The sequence below is a fragment of the Stegodyphus dumicola genome, chromosome 2 (assembly GCF_044657685.1).
Source record: "Stegodyphus dumicola isolate Sdum_Otavi_A_Nest chromosome 2, ASM4465768v1".
NCBI lineage: Eukaryota > Metazoa > Arthropoda > Arachnida > Araneae > Eresidae > Stegodyphus > Stegodyphus dumicola.
The window spans coordinates 154571565-154586586 of NC_140769.1; the positions used below are offsets into that span (position 1 = coordinate 154571565).

Below are 15022 nucleotides of genomic sequence, written 5' to 3' on the forward strand. Positions count from 1 at the left end.
TCTTTAAGTTCCCTCGAAATAAAGTCCTACGAATATCTGAAAATGTACTGCGGTAACTTATTGGAAGTCTTTAAGAATAAATTTTAAGGCCTCCGGAAAGAGCTGCCATTTCAGTATATTCGCTATATTCTCAGTTGACTGCCCCACCTGAAAACTTGCAAATGAAATGTATCAACTGAAAATTTGCTATCGGGTTTTCAGTGTAAAGAATATTTATTAGTGTACATTTACAAAGAAAAATTTTGCAGTGCTTCTAGAATATTACCTGCTCATGATATCTCTTTTTAAAAGCATATATGTTTGCGAGGAATTTTTTGTCCCTTTCTGAAACATACAAAGTATAAACATAGAACTACCCTATCAGATAAACTTCTTCATTGCCGCTATATCATCTCTCAGACAAAATACGAGAAACAATAGTATTACAAAAAATAGGCTCAATGCTTGTATTATGCAAAATTATATATTTTCCTACTAAGTCTTTTAAATTAACTAGTAAAGGTTTATTTTCAAACATATATAGGTTTATTTCCCAAAGAGAAGCTTCTGTGCTTGCTTTTGTGTTATAATTTTGGTACATCCTGCATGTCTGTTACGTGTGTACCAATTTTTGCGTAATAAGAAAAGAGTATTTAAAGAATTCCATGCCGGTTAATAGGTCCCGACCATTTTTTTATTACTACATGCGAGGCTTAGTTATATACAGCATGGGCCATGGATGCGACATTCTTTCAAACAATTTTACACTCAATTTTCTGTTTTACGAGGGAAAAAACAGGTTTATGTATAATTATAGAATGAATTGGGAGGGCCATCTAAAATCTGAGACCTCAGGTGGCCTGGGTCTAGAGACAGAGGTATAAGAGCCTGAGTAGTAAACAGTCCTTCATGACACGATATTCTTTTCCCATCTTTCATTCTCACGAATACTTAATGTTTTGAAACTGTATCATTATTAATTAAATTTTTATATTCAACATTTAATTAGGAAGCCAATTAAACCTCCAAATTGAAAAAAATCGCAGAAAGTACATCACAAAATTTCCGATAGAACCGTCCACGGTTCTAAACAATTTTTATCTTCTGTTTAGGTGATTATCTTAGAGAAGCTGACTATCGATGATGAAAGTTATTGGTCTCTCGTAATGGATTTATATATTTAAAGTTTTTGAAGTTTGCGAAAGAAAATTACGGAACAAAATTGTGGTATAACGGTTTATTAATAACGTTACATAAGTAAAATTTATTTTTTGAAAATTCGGTTAAAGTTTAATTATCAAATACAAGAAATACAATATCTGAATAATTCAAGAAGGCAAAAACCTTAGGCAATGAGAAGTTTTATTCTTCATGTTCTTAGATACTCTAAGTAAATAATATTTGAAAATACGAAAGATAAATCTTAAAAACCTTGCATTATAAAATTTTGTTAATCATTTCAAGAACATGTTTCAAAAATTTATTAAGCATTTAGAGCTCCCATTAAATCAATCGTCTGAACATTTGCTAAATAAAAACTTAATTGCTTTAGCTTTTTAGTTAGCTTTTCTAAAAATTATCATTAAAGATTTTCGATCTGCATGTTCCAGCTGAGACATACTGGGAACTTTTTTTTAACATTTTGGTAGTAATAAATTGTTTATAATTAACAGAAATTTTTTCCCATTTAAAGCACGAACACACAACATCAACATTACTCTCTTTTTAGCATTCTGCGGGTCTGCTTTGTTTGCATCTAAAATACTAAGCATTTCAGCGTTTGCCACTAGAGATAAAATTTCTTCAAAAGCTGGTATGTGATAATGTTTTCTCAGTATGTTTTGGTTAAGGTACTGAGGATCTTAATATACTCTTAAATTAACACCCTCTTTCCTTACTGAAACTAATGAACTCACAGATACTGTAGGTTGATAAACTTGTAAGGATTATGTTAATTCATCTAACAGTTATTTTGAGTTAAAGTTACTGTCCTATCTTTTCTTAATTTCAAGCTTACAACTTCCTTCTTACAACTTTTTAGAATCGCGTTTCAATGCAAATGAGGAGAAGTATTTAACTGAGAATTCTACTGACTTCCTTAGAGAGAACCAGTGATTCTGACTAGCGCGCCACCGCCTTTTTAGACTACTCTCTCTTAAGCTATTATTACGCTCGACTGTACTTTAGGCTCTTAATAGCTTCGCCATTATTTAGAGTTGAGGGGCCAACTTTGTTAGAATTTTGATAACTTCGGCTATATCTTTTTAATTAAGATTAGTTTAGTTCTTAGTTTCTTACGTTCAAGCCCGAGTGGAGGCTTTATTGTAACTCAGAGAAGGAGTCGGCTGTTAACTTTATTGTGACTAATAAAAGGTAATTAACCTTTCGTACGTTTACGTTTCTATCTCTCTGAACTCAAGCGATTATTCGCTTACCAGTTCTTAAGATTCTTCAACTTCAACTGTAACTTAAAAGTACACAGGTTAGAATCTTACCAACTTTCTTTATAATAGCCTTCTTCTTCTTCTTTTTTTTTTTTTTTTTCTGTTCTTGCCATTTCCTTTTTTAATGGATTTAATAAACTAAACGAAATTTTCCTATAGGGTTCCATTTTAATCAACAGCTTCTGATTTTAATGTAATGCGGTAGATATAACTAGTTAAATTCCCGATTCCTTTAACAATTTTAAAAAACATTGTAATTATTTAAAGTAATGTTTTATTCAATCAAACACTTATCTCTTAAATTTGATTATTTAACTCTTTCGCATCGAAGTCACCCCAAACACCCGAGTATTCAGACATCGGCTGGACGCCCCAAACGCCTGAATAATTTCATACCCAGTGCTTTCCCCCATCACTTTACTGCATTGCTCATTGCTTTCAGGTTTGTTAAATGTCATGTGAATCATTTTTTTGAAGCGGCTAAAAGTAGTTCTGTTATTTTAATGCACATTCTTCTTCCTTTGTTTACTGTCAATGTTTAGCTTTTGATGCCCGAAGTTGCAATACCGTCCCAAGGGGGGATTTTACACAGGGTGAAAACGTTCAAGAAAGAAGAGAAAGAAGTTCTCGCTTTACTTAAGTAGGTTATTGTTAGCGATGTAGTATTCAATTTGTCATGGGGGAAGGAAAAGCATTCCAGGAGAAATTCGTAGACACGGGCGTTTTCGATGTTTGGGGAAAAGAGATTTTGCCCTCTATGGATGCGAAAGAGCTAAATTAGGCAATGGTAACCCATTACCCTGAGCACCAGCATCCAGCTTAACAAATAAGTATTCAGATGTATTTACTTTTAATTTCTCAAGCTATTCTGCTCTGTTTTTAGGAAATGAAATTTTTATCTTCTAGCGATCCTAAAATACATTCATTATCATTTTAATGCAATTCATGTTCGTATTCTGTGCAATATTAACTATTTCGTTAGCTCACATTTTAGAAAAATGATTTTGCTTTTTGCAGTATAAGCAAGTATACTGCAAATTTTGCAGTATGTAAGCAAATCTTAATATAAACTGGCACAACTGTATAGCATGTAAAACGTTCCACATTTTCAACATGGTTTTAGATTATTGAACTTATTTCCTGTATAGCCTGAAAATGATTGAGTATTTTATTGTTTTTGTATTACAGAGTATTTTCGCTTACACGACTGTATTTTCCTTAAGATGAAATTTTATTCCGCTTCATTACTTCTATTTTATTTTCTTCAGTTAAAGTTTTCATCTCAAGTTCTGCTAATTCAGCAGCTTTACACATTTTAATCCAGTTTTCCAGTGTTAATTGATCTTCCTTTAATAGCCCTTCTTTAAGACCTATTTAAAATTCCACTTAGTATTCTATCTCTGATTAAACTATCTTTTTATTCTGCAAATTCACAGTTACTACCCAATTTTTTTCACTCTATTAAAATTAATCAAACGATTCACCTACGTGTTGCATTCAAGAGGAAAATATATGCCCGTCAACACTTTCGTTTGCTTTCGGTAAACAGCAATTTTTGAAAGCTTTAATTGCTTTGTCTACATCTTTCTTATCTTCTTCACTTAAATTTAAAAAATATTAAGCTTTTCAAGCGCTTTTTCGCCAATAACATGTAATGAAATAGCTACTTCAGTTTCAGGTGATTTAGTGTTCCCACTGCATGCTAACATGTAAATCTGGAATTTTTGTTTCCACTTCTTCCAGTTTTCACTTGTATTACCTTCGTTAGATTGCTTAGTGGCTTTAATCCATCCATATTTCATTTAAAACTTCAAATAGTCTCTCTCTCTCTCTATATATATTTTTTATACATTTCAAATGAACAATGCACATACCAACGACGAAAAGTTTTGATTCCGTTGTAAACAACTTCCGTTATGTACAAACATTTAGAATATCTTTAAGGATATTAACAAGCGATGCTGCGTGGTACTTCAAAAAATTTTTAACGGCTGCGTCGTATAACATTTGGTTAAATAAGTGAAACTAATATAATGTTATAGGTAAGCATAACTGATGACTACGAGATCAGCTAAACATCATTTATTCTACATTGCTAACTATTGTTATATACTGCAGTTATGGTTGTAATGCATTATGTACATTTATAGTTACATATGTGACATCTTGGCTCCAAATTGCGTTATATTAGCTTTGAGCACAGGCTTCGGCATTGCAAGTGGCACTTTGTTATCCGATAGCTACATCCAAATTTATTAGGTCATTAGTGGGTCTACCTTTTTGTTCAGTACGTCTCTAATAACGCACAGCTGAGAGAGCTGTCTAACCTCATTCTCAGTTAGGATTTCCTTGCTCGTCTCTTAACGTTTTGGAGGTTGGCAGTTAGGCCTACAGTTGTCTTTCTAACAAATAACCTTGTATGGAAAATCCATGTCCCACTAAAGACTGCTTTCAACGGTGTCCTTTCTTTCACTGGATTCCCAACTCATAACTGGAGCCTGAATTGAGCTTAACTAGTGAATTGTAAAATGCTATGAATAAAAAAACTAAAACCATATCAGAATCCAGCAATTCAAGAGGTAATAGTATTTCTTAAGGAGTAGCAATAGCATTAGTTGAAGTTATTTTGTCTATGGTCATGCAGTCCGTCTACAAAGCCACAGTTCCGTGACTGCTCCGGCTGTCTGCATAGAGTGCTTTTTTCCTAAAAGGTAAAATTGGCGAGCGATTATCACACTTGCTTGACCGGCTTTTCTGGGATGATTCTACCTTGGCTTCTGTACTCCCATTTAAGCTATATGTTTGGTTCATTTTGTATGTCAGGACAACATATACGCATTATCTGAGTCTGTGCCACATATTGCAGCCAGTTACATAACAGTGAGATATGAGAGTATAATGTAGTAGAATACTTTGTAGTATCATCTCTAACTCGTAAGGAGTTATTAATACTTCAAATCATGTAGCTGTTTTATCCAGAAGAATAATCCTAATGTTCTAGAATCATTTAAAATTTTTGTCTTAGTTATGCACGTTAAACCTACTAGTTTAAATTGATCACATTTCAACATATTTTTTCCATGTGGTGGGTAATACTGTAGTATGTTTATCTCTCTCCCTCTCTCTTTCTTTACCTATCTATATATATGGAGACAAACAATAAATTTCCTTAATTCAATTTAAGCTTTTGCCACTTTGTAGCGATCGACAAACAAAACATGTAATGCAGTCCATTTCCTGAGCTCTTTTCCGCAGGACTATTGAAAAATGTTTCGTACAATATAAAAAGGCTTATAAGAAAAGCCCTACGTTATGTCCAGGTTTTTTTTTCTCGTCCAGATTTTACGTATGTACAGATTTTCAGACAGTCCTGATTTCTAAGGAACATATTGACTGCTCTAAAATACTGTTTTGGGGAAGTCACTTAACCCCAATATCCTATCTCAAATGAAAAGTTGTGAAATGCTTTAAACTTTATGGTACTAAATGCTACTGTTTTCTGAATTTTACTTACTTACTTGCGAACTACTACTTTCTCCATATCTCAGTGGCGTAGCGACAGGGGGGCAAAGGGGTGCATGATGCCCCGGGCGCCGCTCGTAGAGGGGCGCCAAATGGTCTCCAAACAAGATTTTCCGGAAAATTTCATTTTTTATTTTGTTCGATTTCTGGAAAATATATTTAAAATTAATAACTATTGTAATATAATTAATTATTTATTTTCTTGATTTGTATGATAAAATGTTTAATAAAATGTTTGCAGTACATCAACCAAAACGTTCTTTCTGACCATTTTATTTCTCCAAAGTAGAGATATATTTTTATTTTTTTAAACGAAATGCACGCATATCTCTCGCTTTTTATTTTAAAACGATAACACGACCTTCTCCCGAATTTCTCAAACATATCTAGTTTCCAAAATCCGATTCCATAATCTGGAAATGACATTTTGGGAAAATCCTAACGCTTCCGCTACAATGGATTGCATTTGACTCTCCTGTAAACGACCGATGGCCTTCTAGTCTACTGATTCTACTAAGTCATCTTGCTGAGACATCGGACTGACTGCTGCAAACAGTCAACTCTTATCAAGTGTTTTTAATCTCCTACTACAAAAGGAATGCTGCAGGTCGCTTTTCACTCCTTATCTTAAACTCATAGTTTTCGACGTCACAGACTAAATTTGCATATTCCCAATTTTTTAAACGTTATAATTTCCCTTTATAATCTCTTCTATTTCCTTTTGTTCAAATATGTTATCGATTATATGCTTTTCATACGGAACCCACAATATCCCCTAATTGCTTTGAGCAGTGAATGTTACTTCATGACGTTACTCCGCAGTAGAAAAGAAACGGAACCTAAAATCCCACTACAGATCTATAGAGAAAATGTTTTTCCAATCCTAAGAGTCGCACTTTAAATACTACTTACTATTTCGTTATCAAATGCTAGCTATGAACGTTCGTTCAGCAAATTAAAATAAATTTTCACATATTTACAATCAACGATGGGCCAAGATCCCCTAAGTCATCTAGCATTTTTAAGTGTGGAAAGAGAAAAATTTGAAAGGATCGACTTTGATGAAGTAAATGATAAATTTGCTTCATCCAAGGTAAGAAAAATGTATACATAGTAATTAATTGTATTCATGTATTATATTATTATTAATAAATATAAGTGCCCGACCATGTCGAGGTGTACGTGATTGAAGCGAGATGAGAGCAAATTCAAATTTTTAAGTTGGCTGGTGGTGTGTCTGACAATTTTAGATCTTTGGCACTCCAAGCACAAACGTGTCCGGTTGGCTATGTCCTTTTGCGTGCTAGGCCATACGAAACGTTGCTGTATCAGTTTCCTCGAAGTCTTGATGCCAGGATGTGACAGACGATGTAACTGACTAAAAATGGCGAAACCTGGAGGGAACATAAAGTCGAAATCTTGAATCCTGAACATCACAATAAAGTGATTTTCCAGGTGACAGCTGCATAGTCTGCAAGTTGAGATTGGTGGAAGATTTGCTTTTCAAGAGGGTTTGTAGTTCTGAATCCCGGTGTTGTTCATCCGCAAGGGCAGCAAAGTTTATTGGCGAAGGAACGGCTAGTTGTTCAATACGAGACAAGGTGTCTGCAACAATATTCTGCGAACCCTCAATATAACGGATATCTTTTGATATATATTGCTCGTAGCATATGTCGAAAATATTTGACAGCTTCATAAATTCCTAATAATTCGCGATCGTGGGTGCTGTATCTGGTTTGTGCTGGTAAGAGTTTTTTAGAAAAATATGAAAATGGTCTCCATAATTCTTGATCTTTCTGTTGTAAAACTGCTCCTATACCTGTTGTTGATGCATCATCGTGTATAGACATTAGGTTATTTTTTGGAAGCAGAAGATATGAAAAATATGCAACGGCCTTCGCCGAGAATCGAACCGCGGACCTCTGGAGTACCGGCCCAGCGTGCAGAACCACTACACCACAAAGGCACGCTAGGAAAGCGGGAGGAATACCTTATAAACGTAGAGTGATAATTGTTTAGATGCGGAAGGATACTGCAAATTTGGTGCCGAAATTAAATCATTTTTGCATTTTTGGAACGCTTCGCGAGATTCTGTGGTCCAGGTTATATAACACGTTTATCGTTTTTCTTGCTTCCAACCGAAAAAGAACTTAGAGGTGCTTGTATGGTCGCTGCATGAGGTAAGAAACGTCGATAAAAATTGAGCATGGCAAGATTCTTAAGTCCTTCACTGAAGATGGTTCGGGTATATCGTGGATAGCGGTGACTCTATCTGGAAGGGGTCGAACGCCATCAGCGGAAATTTCATGACCAAGAAAGGATACTCTTGGTTGGCCAAAAACGCATTTGGAAGGATTAAGACTGACATCGTACCTTTGAAAACGTTCAAAAACTGTTCTCAAATGTGATAGGTGTTCTTGCTCTGAAGAGGAGGTGATTAAGACGTTATCAAAATAAGGTACACAAAAGTCGAGGCAGATTAACACCTGATTCATGAAGCGTTGAAACGTTTGAGCAGCATTGCAGCAGTTTTTGGAATATCAGCTGGGTTAACGGGCACTTGGTGATACGCCCGCTCAAGATCAAGGGTTGTAAAAATAGCTTTTCCGTTTGAAACTTGCATACAGTCTTGAATGTGCTAGACTGGGTAACGATCAGGAATTGTAGCTGCATTTAACCGACGATAATGGCCACACGGGCGCCAGTTATCATTTCGTTTCCGAACTAGATGGAGCGGACTGGCCCATTAACTTTCTGAAGGACAGCAAATTCCCTGTTCCATCATGTATTGAAATTCCTCTTTGGCGGCTTTTAGCTTGTCCGCGGTAAGCGTCTTGGTTCAGCTGCAATTGGAGGTTCGGTAGTTTCAATATAATGTAGTACATCGTGTTTGGATTCGGAACTACCCATAACTGGGCGCGTGTTTGTAGAGAATTCTCTGAGAAGTTGACGCCATGGGGAGTTACCCGAAATCAATTTAATGCTCAAATCTTGACTATTGTGAATTACTCCCGGATAAGTTAAGTTGGTTGTGGAATATCAAACGGCGATTCTTAAGATCGACAAGCAAAGAAAATTTTTGAAAAACGTCAGCGCCACTAATAGGACTTGAAATGAATGGCCATTGGGTGTTGCGACGCAATCCTAAATCAACAGATATCAGGCGTTCACCAAAAATTTGAATAGGAGTTCCATTTTCTACATAAAGTTATAGCTTGGTAAGGTTCTTTTGTTCGTGAAAATGTGGTGGAACGACAGAAACATCAGTCTCGGTGTCTACAAGAAACCTTAAGCCCGAATTCTTTTCGATGACGAAAAGGCGTGCAAAATTCTGGCCGCTGTCGTTCACAACTTCGAGCAACGGCCCTTCTCGTTTCCCTGGTCGTTATAACTACACAGTGGGTGGCATTTGTTTGCCTTGTTTCCAAATTTGTGGTGGTAAAAACAAATAGCCGTGTTACGAATACTCGGCTTTCATAACGTTTCCTCAGTGGGCTACGACGTGTATTTCGACCACGGGATGTGGAGCGGTTGCGCTGAAAAGGTTCAGCTTGGATGGCTACTAACTGAGCAACCTGTTTGGACAAATCATCAATTTGAGCCTGTAACGCCACAGTACCTGGACCAGGAGCCTGCACTGCGGGTATTTGCGCTGGAATGGCCAACTTGTGAATTTCATCAGCGATTTCGGGAAGATTTTTAAGTGGCTCTCTACTGGCCGCTAAAATGGTTTGCATGTTAGATGGGAGTCTATGTATCCATAATGTTTTAAGAATGTTATCCGTTAGGTTACCGGTGGCTAAGTCTGACATTTTAGACAGCAATTGAGAAGGCCTCCTATCACCCAATCGTAAATCGTGCAACAACTGCTTGATTCTGTCTATGATTCTTCACAAACAAAAATTAATATTTTTTAAAGATTTGTATTTGTCCGTTGCCGGTGAATTCAAAATTATTTCACGAGCTGATTGCAGCACCTCTGATTCTAACACGGAGATCGCTGTATAAAATTGAGTTTCGTCGGCAGTAATGTGACTTAACTGCGCATCCAATTGAATGAACCATAACGATGGGTCTCGGCGACAAAAAGGTGATGGCTTAACTGCCACTCGCGCCAATTGTGAATCGTTGTCAACCACTTTATATCAATCAAATACGCACAATAATAATATGTATAGAAAAATAATCAACATGTTTATAGTGACACAGTTTCTTGGTAAAATCAGAGAAATTGGCGGCTCAAATGCTGTAGACGATACATATATCCACTGAAATTATGACAGAAATATGTTGACTCACCGGAATGCGGCACAACGCTTTAAATGACAGGTGAAATGTCTTACTTGCATCTCATCACACTGGATAACTTACTGCTGCTCAGAATTTTGACATATGAACTCCATATTCGTGCAACATTGAAGGTTGCTATTCGTAATAAGTACGTGTCACCAATTATGATAGTACAATTTTTTGAGACAGATCATTAAATACTTATAGCAATTGAATAGAATAAATATTATTTTGTTCTTTGTTGCTATGGGTTACCACACTGGCAGAGTTGAGTTGTAGTAGGCAAGTTGCTACATATCTATTTATCTATAATGTATATTAAACTTTTAATTGTTTAAAACCTGCACTTTTTAAAAACACTTATAACACCTTTTGAACTAATTCTAGATCATCGTATATCTGATTTTTCCGCCGACACAGATGCATTTCCGAATCCATGGATAGTGTAGTTAGGTAGTGACTATTCTTAATATATTTTTGAGTATTTTATGGCAGATTCAGCATTTTATTATTATTTGCATTATTTTCTTATTACGAATATATTCTATACATTATATTACTGAAATTTTTTATTGTGGGGGGGGGGCGCCAAAAAGGTATTTTGCCCCGGGCGCCAGTCATGCTTGCTACGCCACTGCCATATCTATGTCTGTCTTCTGCGAGAATGCTGCCTTCCTTGAGCACAGATGATGATCTGGTCAAGCTGGTATTTCATAGACGTTCGTCTGCTGATAATTTTGCTACAACTTTGTTCAATTTGTCGATTTTTACTACTGCACAGGAATTTGCGTGCGTGGTGGATTCTCTTATTATCATCTGGCAGTTCTTGAATATATGTGCATCAGTTCTAAATGGGACATTCGAAGTTTAGATGTAATGAAGTATCAACCTAACCGGTAGATACTCTCCAAGAATATGCATTACATATTTCAGGCGTATCTGAGAATATTCCAGGGAAATTCATAATCTTCCATTCAAATACTATAATAACGTGGATATTCCAATGTTCTCTATTTTTATGTGCAAGGAATATTCCTAGAAATATCCAAGGGTTAGTCTCTACATGTTTTAGGAATGTTCCAAAAATTTAAGTTAAATACAAAAAGCAATATCTGCTACCTTTCTTTATCTAAAGATTTTCTTTGGGCTTATATATAAAAAAATTTCGTAAGCTTCTCTTTTCAAAGCTTGTACGCTTTGTAATTATGTACAAAAAATTACTTTACAATGTAGAAGAATAAGCATAATATATGAAATTATGTAAGTTGCCTGGGTTGTTTCAGGCTTATTCCTTCCCATAGATCAGAAGAATATTTCAAACTGGGATATGTTAGAAAAATTGTAGGAATAATCCTCGAAAATCATAAACCTACGGTTTTGTCTAAAATATTCCAGACGACTTATGAATGTCCTAGAAATGCTGAGTGATGATAAGAAATGAAAATGAAATAATCCTGGGATATTCCGAGCTCTGTAAGGCAAAAGTATAAAAGTTGCTAATAGAGGAATCATTTCCCCTTTTTTATAAACTCTATAAAATATTGTCATGTTTTGGATATTTTATTAAAACTATGTTTTGAGATTAAAGAGGGATTTACTTTATCACTAATACTTGTATATTTTTCGACAGTGTCCCGTTTCTCGCTCAGGAAAAGTGTCAAACAAAAAACTGTCTATATTTGAACAGAAATTTTACTGTTAACAAAAAATGAATGCAACTTTCATTCAATGTCTTTAACAAAGTTCCGTATTTGTTCATTTTTATATTTAATATATAGTTCTGTCATCTATGTTTTTTTTCTGGCACATTTATTCCGAACCCAGTTTTGCGCATTTGTATAATATCGGCTTCTTCCAGTTTTAATTACTTAAAAATTATATTATAATAAACAATATATTTAACTATTATTAACAATAAATTTAAACACAATATATTCAAGTGTCCAATAATTTTAAACAATATAGTTAAGCAATAAATATATTGTAATAATATATTTAAATGTCCATAGTAATAATTTAATTTTCAGTGATAGTTACACTTTGGATTATTTTGTGATAATCTTAGGTGTCACCGAAGAAATTTTTTTTTTTTTTTTTTAATTCTTCTTTTATTAAAGAGCACATAATACACGCAAGCACTTTAACAATGAAAAAGATAACAGAATCGAGATTGTTAGTATTGCATCACATCTCAAGACAACACTCAGTGGGCATGTCTACTGCAAGCTTGAAGAGATTTCGGTGTAATCGTGGAATTGTCACTTTAGAGGAAGCATGGTGAATAGGGCAATGAACAGAATTCGCTGCTGTATTTTGAAATATTTTCTACTCGTTTTCTGTTAACATTGTAAGTATGTTATATCATGTTCACAGTATAAAAGAGGATCATAATTTTTCAACAGATCTAAAGCAATTTTTACTTGTGATCTCGCGATATTTCAATCATATAAAATAAGGTGGGAAAACTAATTTGTTAGCAGCTTAATTTTACCCGTTCCATATACCTATGCATTTTCTTTTTTTGCAATTTATGTGCATGGTATTTTTTGTGTTAATGCATTTACAACTTTTCATGCATTGTGGGTTAATAATACATTAGATCATTTCACACTTACCATCAAATCAGTTTATTAGCGTTTTAAAATTTAATTTGCGTTCAAATGTGTATTGCTATGCAGATTTATAATAATTACTTTCTATTTTTAGTATTATATTTCTTTGCCTATATTTTCTGTCAATTTAAGTTGGTAATTTATGCATATTGAAAAGAGCTGGTTAGATGCTTGGGATTTTAGGAAAAGTTAATTCTGTTCCTTGTCAATTCATTGATGCAGTTAGAGTGTATGTAGATTTTAAGACTGGAGGAATTTGGTGTGCTGTGAGTAACTCTTTCAAACTACAGAAATAAGTCTGTCTTTACAATTAACTTCTTATTAACTTATTAGAGTTTCTCACTTTTTCTTCCTGTAAATATAACTTTTCTCAAACTTTGTTTAGAAAATTTCATGCCAATTTAATGCCAATGATTTCAGGTGATTAGATTGCTTAAAATTAAAAAGATCAAATGATTTCTTGTTATTTTTATCACCGAAAACAAATCTTCATTTAGTGCTGCATATGAACACTAATAATGTGTGTAGAACTGTGAGTGAAATTTATGAGTTAATGTGATAAATATTGTTAATATCAGCTTTCAACAGCATTACTGTAGTAGTCTGTAACTATTACCAATGTAGATAAAAAGTAAATCACTATGCTGTACATGAAACATTAACTGTAAACAAATGCTGACATAAAAAGTTTATTTTTAAACTCTAGGTATAAGTAATTTGTCTTTATTAAAATTATATAATTTATGTTAATAATTACATTACATTAGTTAGTACTAAGAACATAAGATTTTTGCAGCTATTTATTATAACAAATAAAAATTCTCTTTAACCCTTTACTGGCATGGCTGTTTTTATTCAGTCATAAGATTTTTTTTTTATCACTTGGCATATATTGACTTATAATTTACAATATTTTGCTGTCTCAACCTTATGAGAAGCACAGGATTTTAGATCAGTGATGAAAAACGGTATTTAAACAGCATTTATTAATTGGGTTTGTATAATTACTTATTTTAGTCAGTATTTTCATAAACTTACATTCCTTAACATAATATTTGCATTATTAAAGAAAGTAAGAAAGCAAAATATCTTAAATTATAAGCTAATATACGCCAAGTAGCAAAACTTCTGATGACCGGATAAAGCCGGTCATAACGCTCAGAGGGTTAATCATCTTAATGAATATAAGTTTATGAAAACAGACTAAAGTAATTATATAAATTTAGCTAGTGAATGCTATTTAAATGCAGATTTTCATGAGCAATTTCAAAATGTTGTGCCAGTCTGAGAGTTGATTGAGAATTACATTATAAAAATGTATGCACATTGGGAAAAGTTTTAAGAATATTACCTCATAAACTGCCATATTATAAAAAGCAATATACAGTTAATTTCAATATAAAAGTTATCATAATACTATTTGCAGTATTGTTTATTATATAATTTATTGTATATTTTGTATCATTTGTTATGCATTTCAAACTACTCTGTAATTCTTTTATATGTTAGAGTAAAAACATGTTATTTTGTATTAATTCTTCTGTAATCTGTTCTGAAGGTTTTTAATTTGCAGTATGGAACATACTTACTTATATTCTATAAGACACGAAGCATATCTATGTTTTTATATATTAATATATTAAACATAACTGTAGGGTAGTATTAAAATATTCCTTTAAAAATTTAAAGAAATTTTCCTTTGATTTAATTAATTTGTCTGTAAATAGGGCAGTGAACCATAATATATGGAATATATTGCTTGGGATGAAGATAAAAAATCTCAGACAGACACATGAAAATTATCTTTTACGAGGCGTAGTACCGTTTTGAAAAAAAAAAAAAAAAAAAAAAATAGTAAAACAATTTTTTCGAATCCAATTTTATTTTTACATGAAAATACATGTCTTAAACAACTATTTTTCAACATAGTTTCCGCCAATGATCAAACACTTATCATAGCAGGTGACCAGTTTTTGTATACCATCGTCAAAGAAACTTCTCGCCAGTTTCGATAACCACGACACCATAGCATTTTTCGTGTCATTGTCAGATCCAAAGTGCTTGCCACCAAGCTCGCGCTTCATGTGCAAGAACAAGTGATAGTCGGACGGCGCAAAGTCCGGGCTGTACGGCAGGTGATCGAACTGCTCCCAATGAAACTGTCGAATTAACGAT

General features: G+C 33.9%; 1 protein-coding gene across 3 annotated transcripts in view; it reads left to right on the top strand.

Moving 5' to 3' along the window:
• Nucleotides 1-15022, top strand: part of Mvl (solute carrier family member malvolio) — a 151851-nt gene that overhangs the window by 13558 nt on the left and 123271 nt on the right. The window contains exon 1 of one of the 3 annotated variants that reach the window (XM_085811321.1): nucleotides 12423-12582. The exons of 1 other annotated variant lie outside the window; for it this stretch is intronic. The gene's annotated coding sequence lies outside the window, so the exon portion shown is untranslated. Of the gene's footprint in view, nucleotides 1-12422; nucleotides 12583-13092; nucleotides 13114-15022 lie in introns of those variants that run through there. One more of the 3 variants, XM_085811322.1, reaches the window with a different exon arrangement.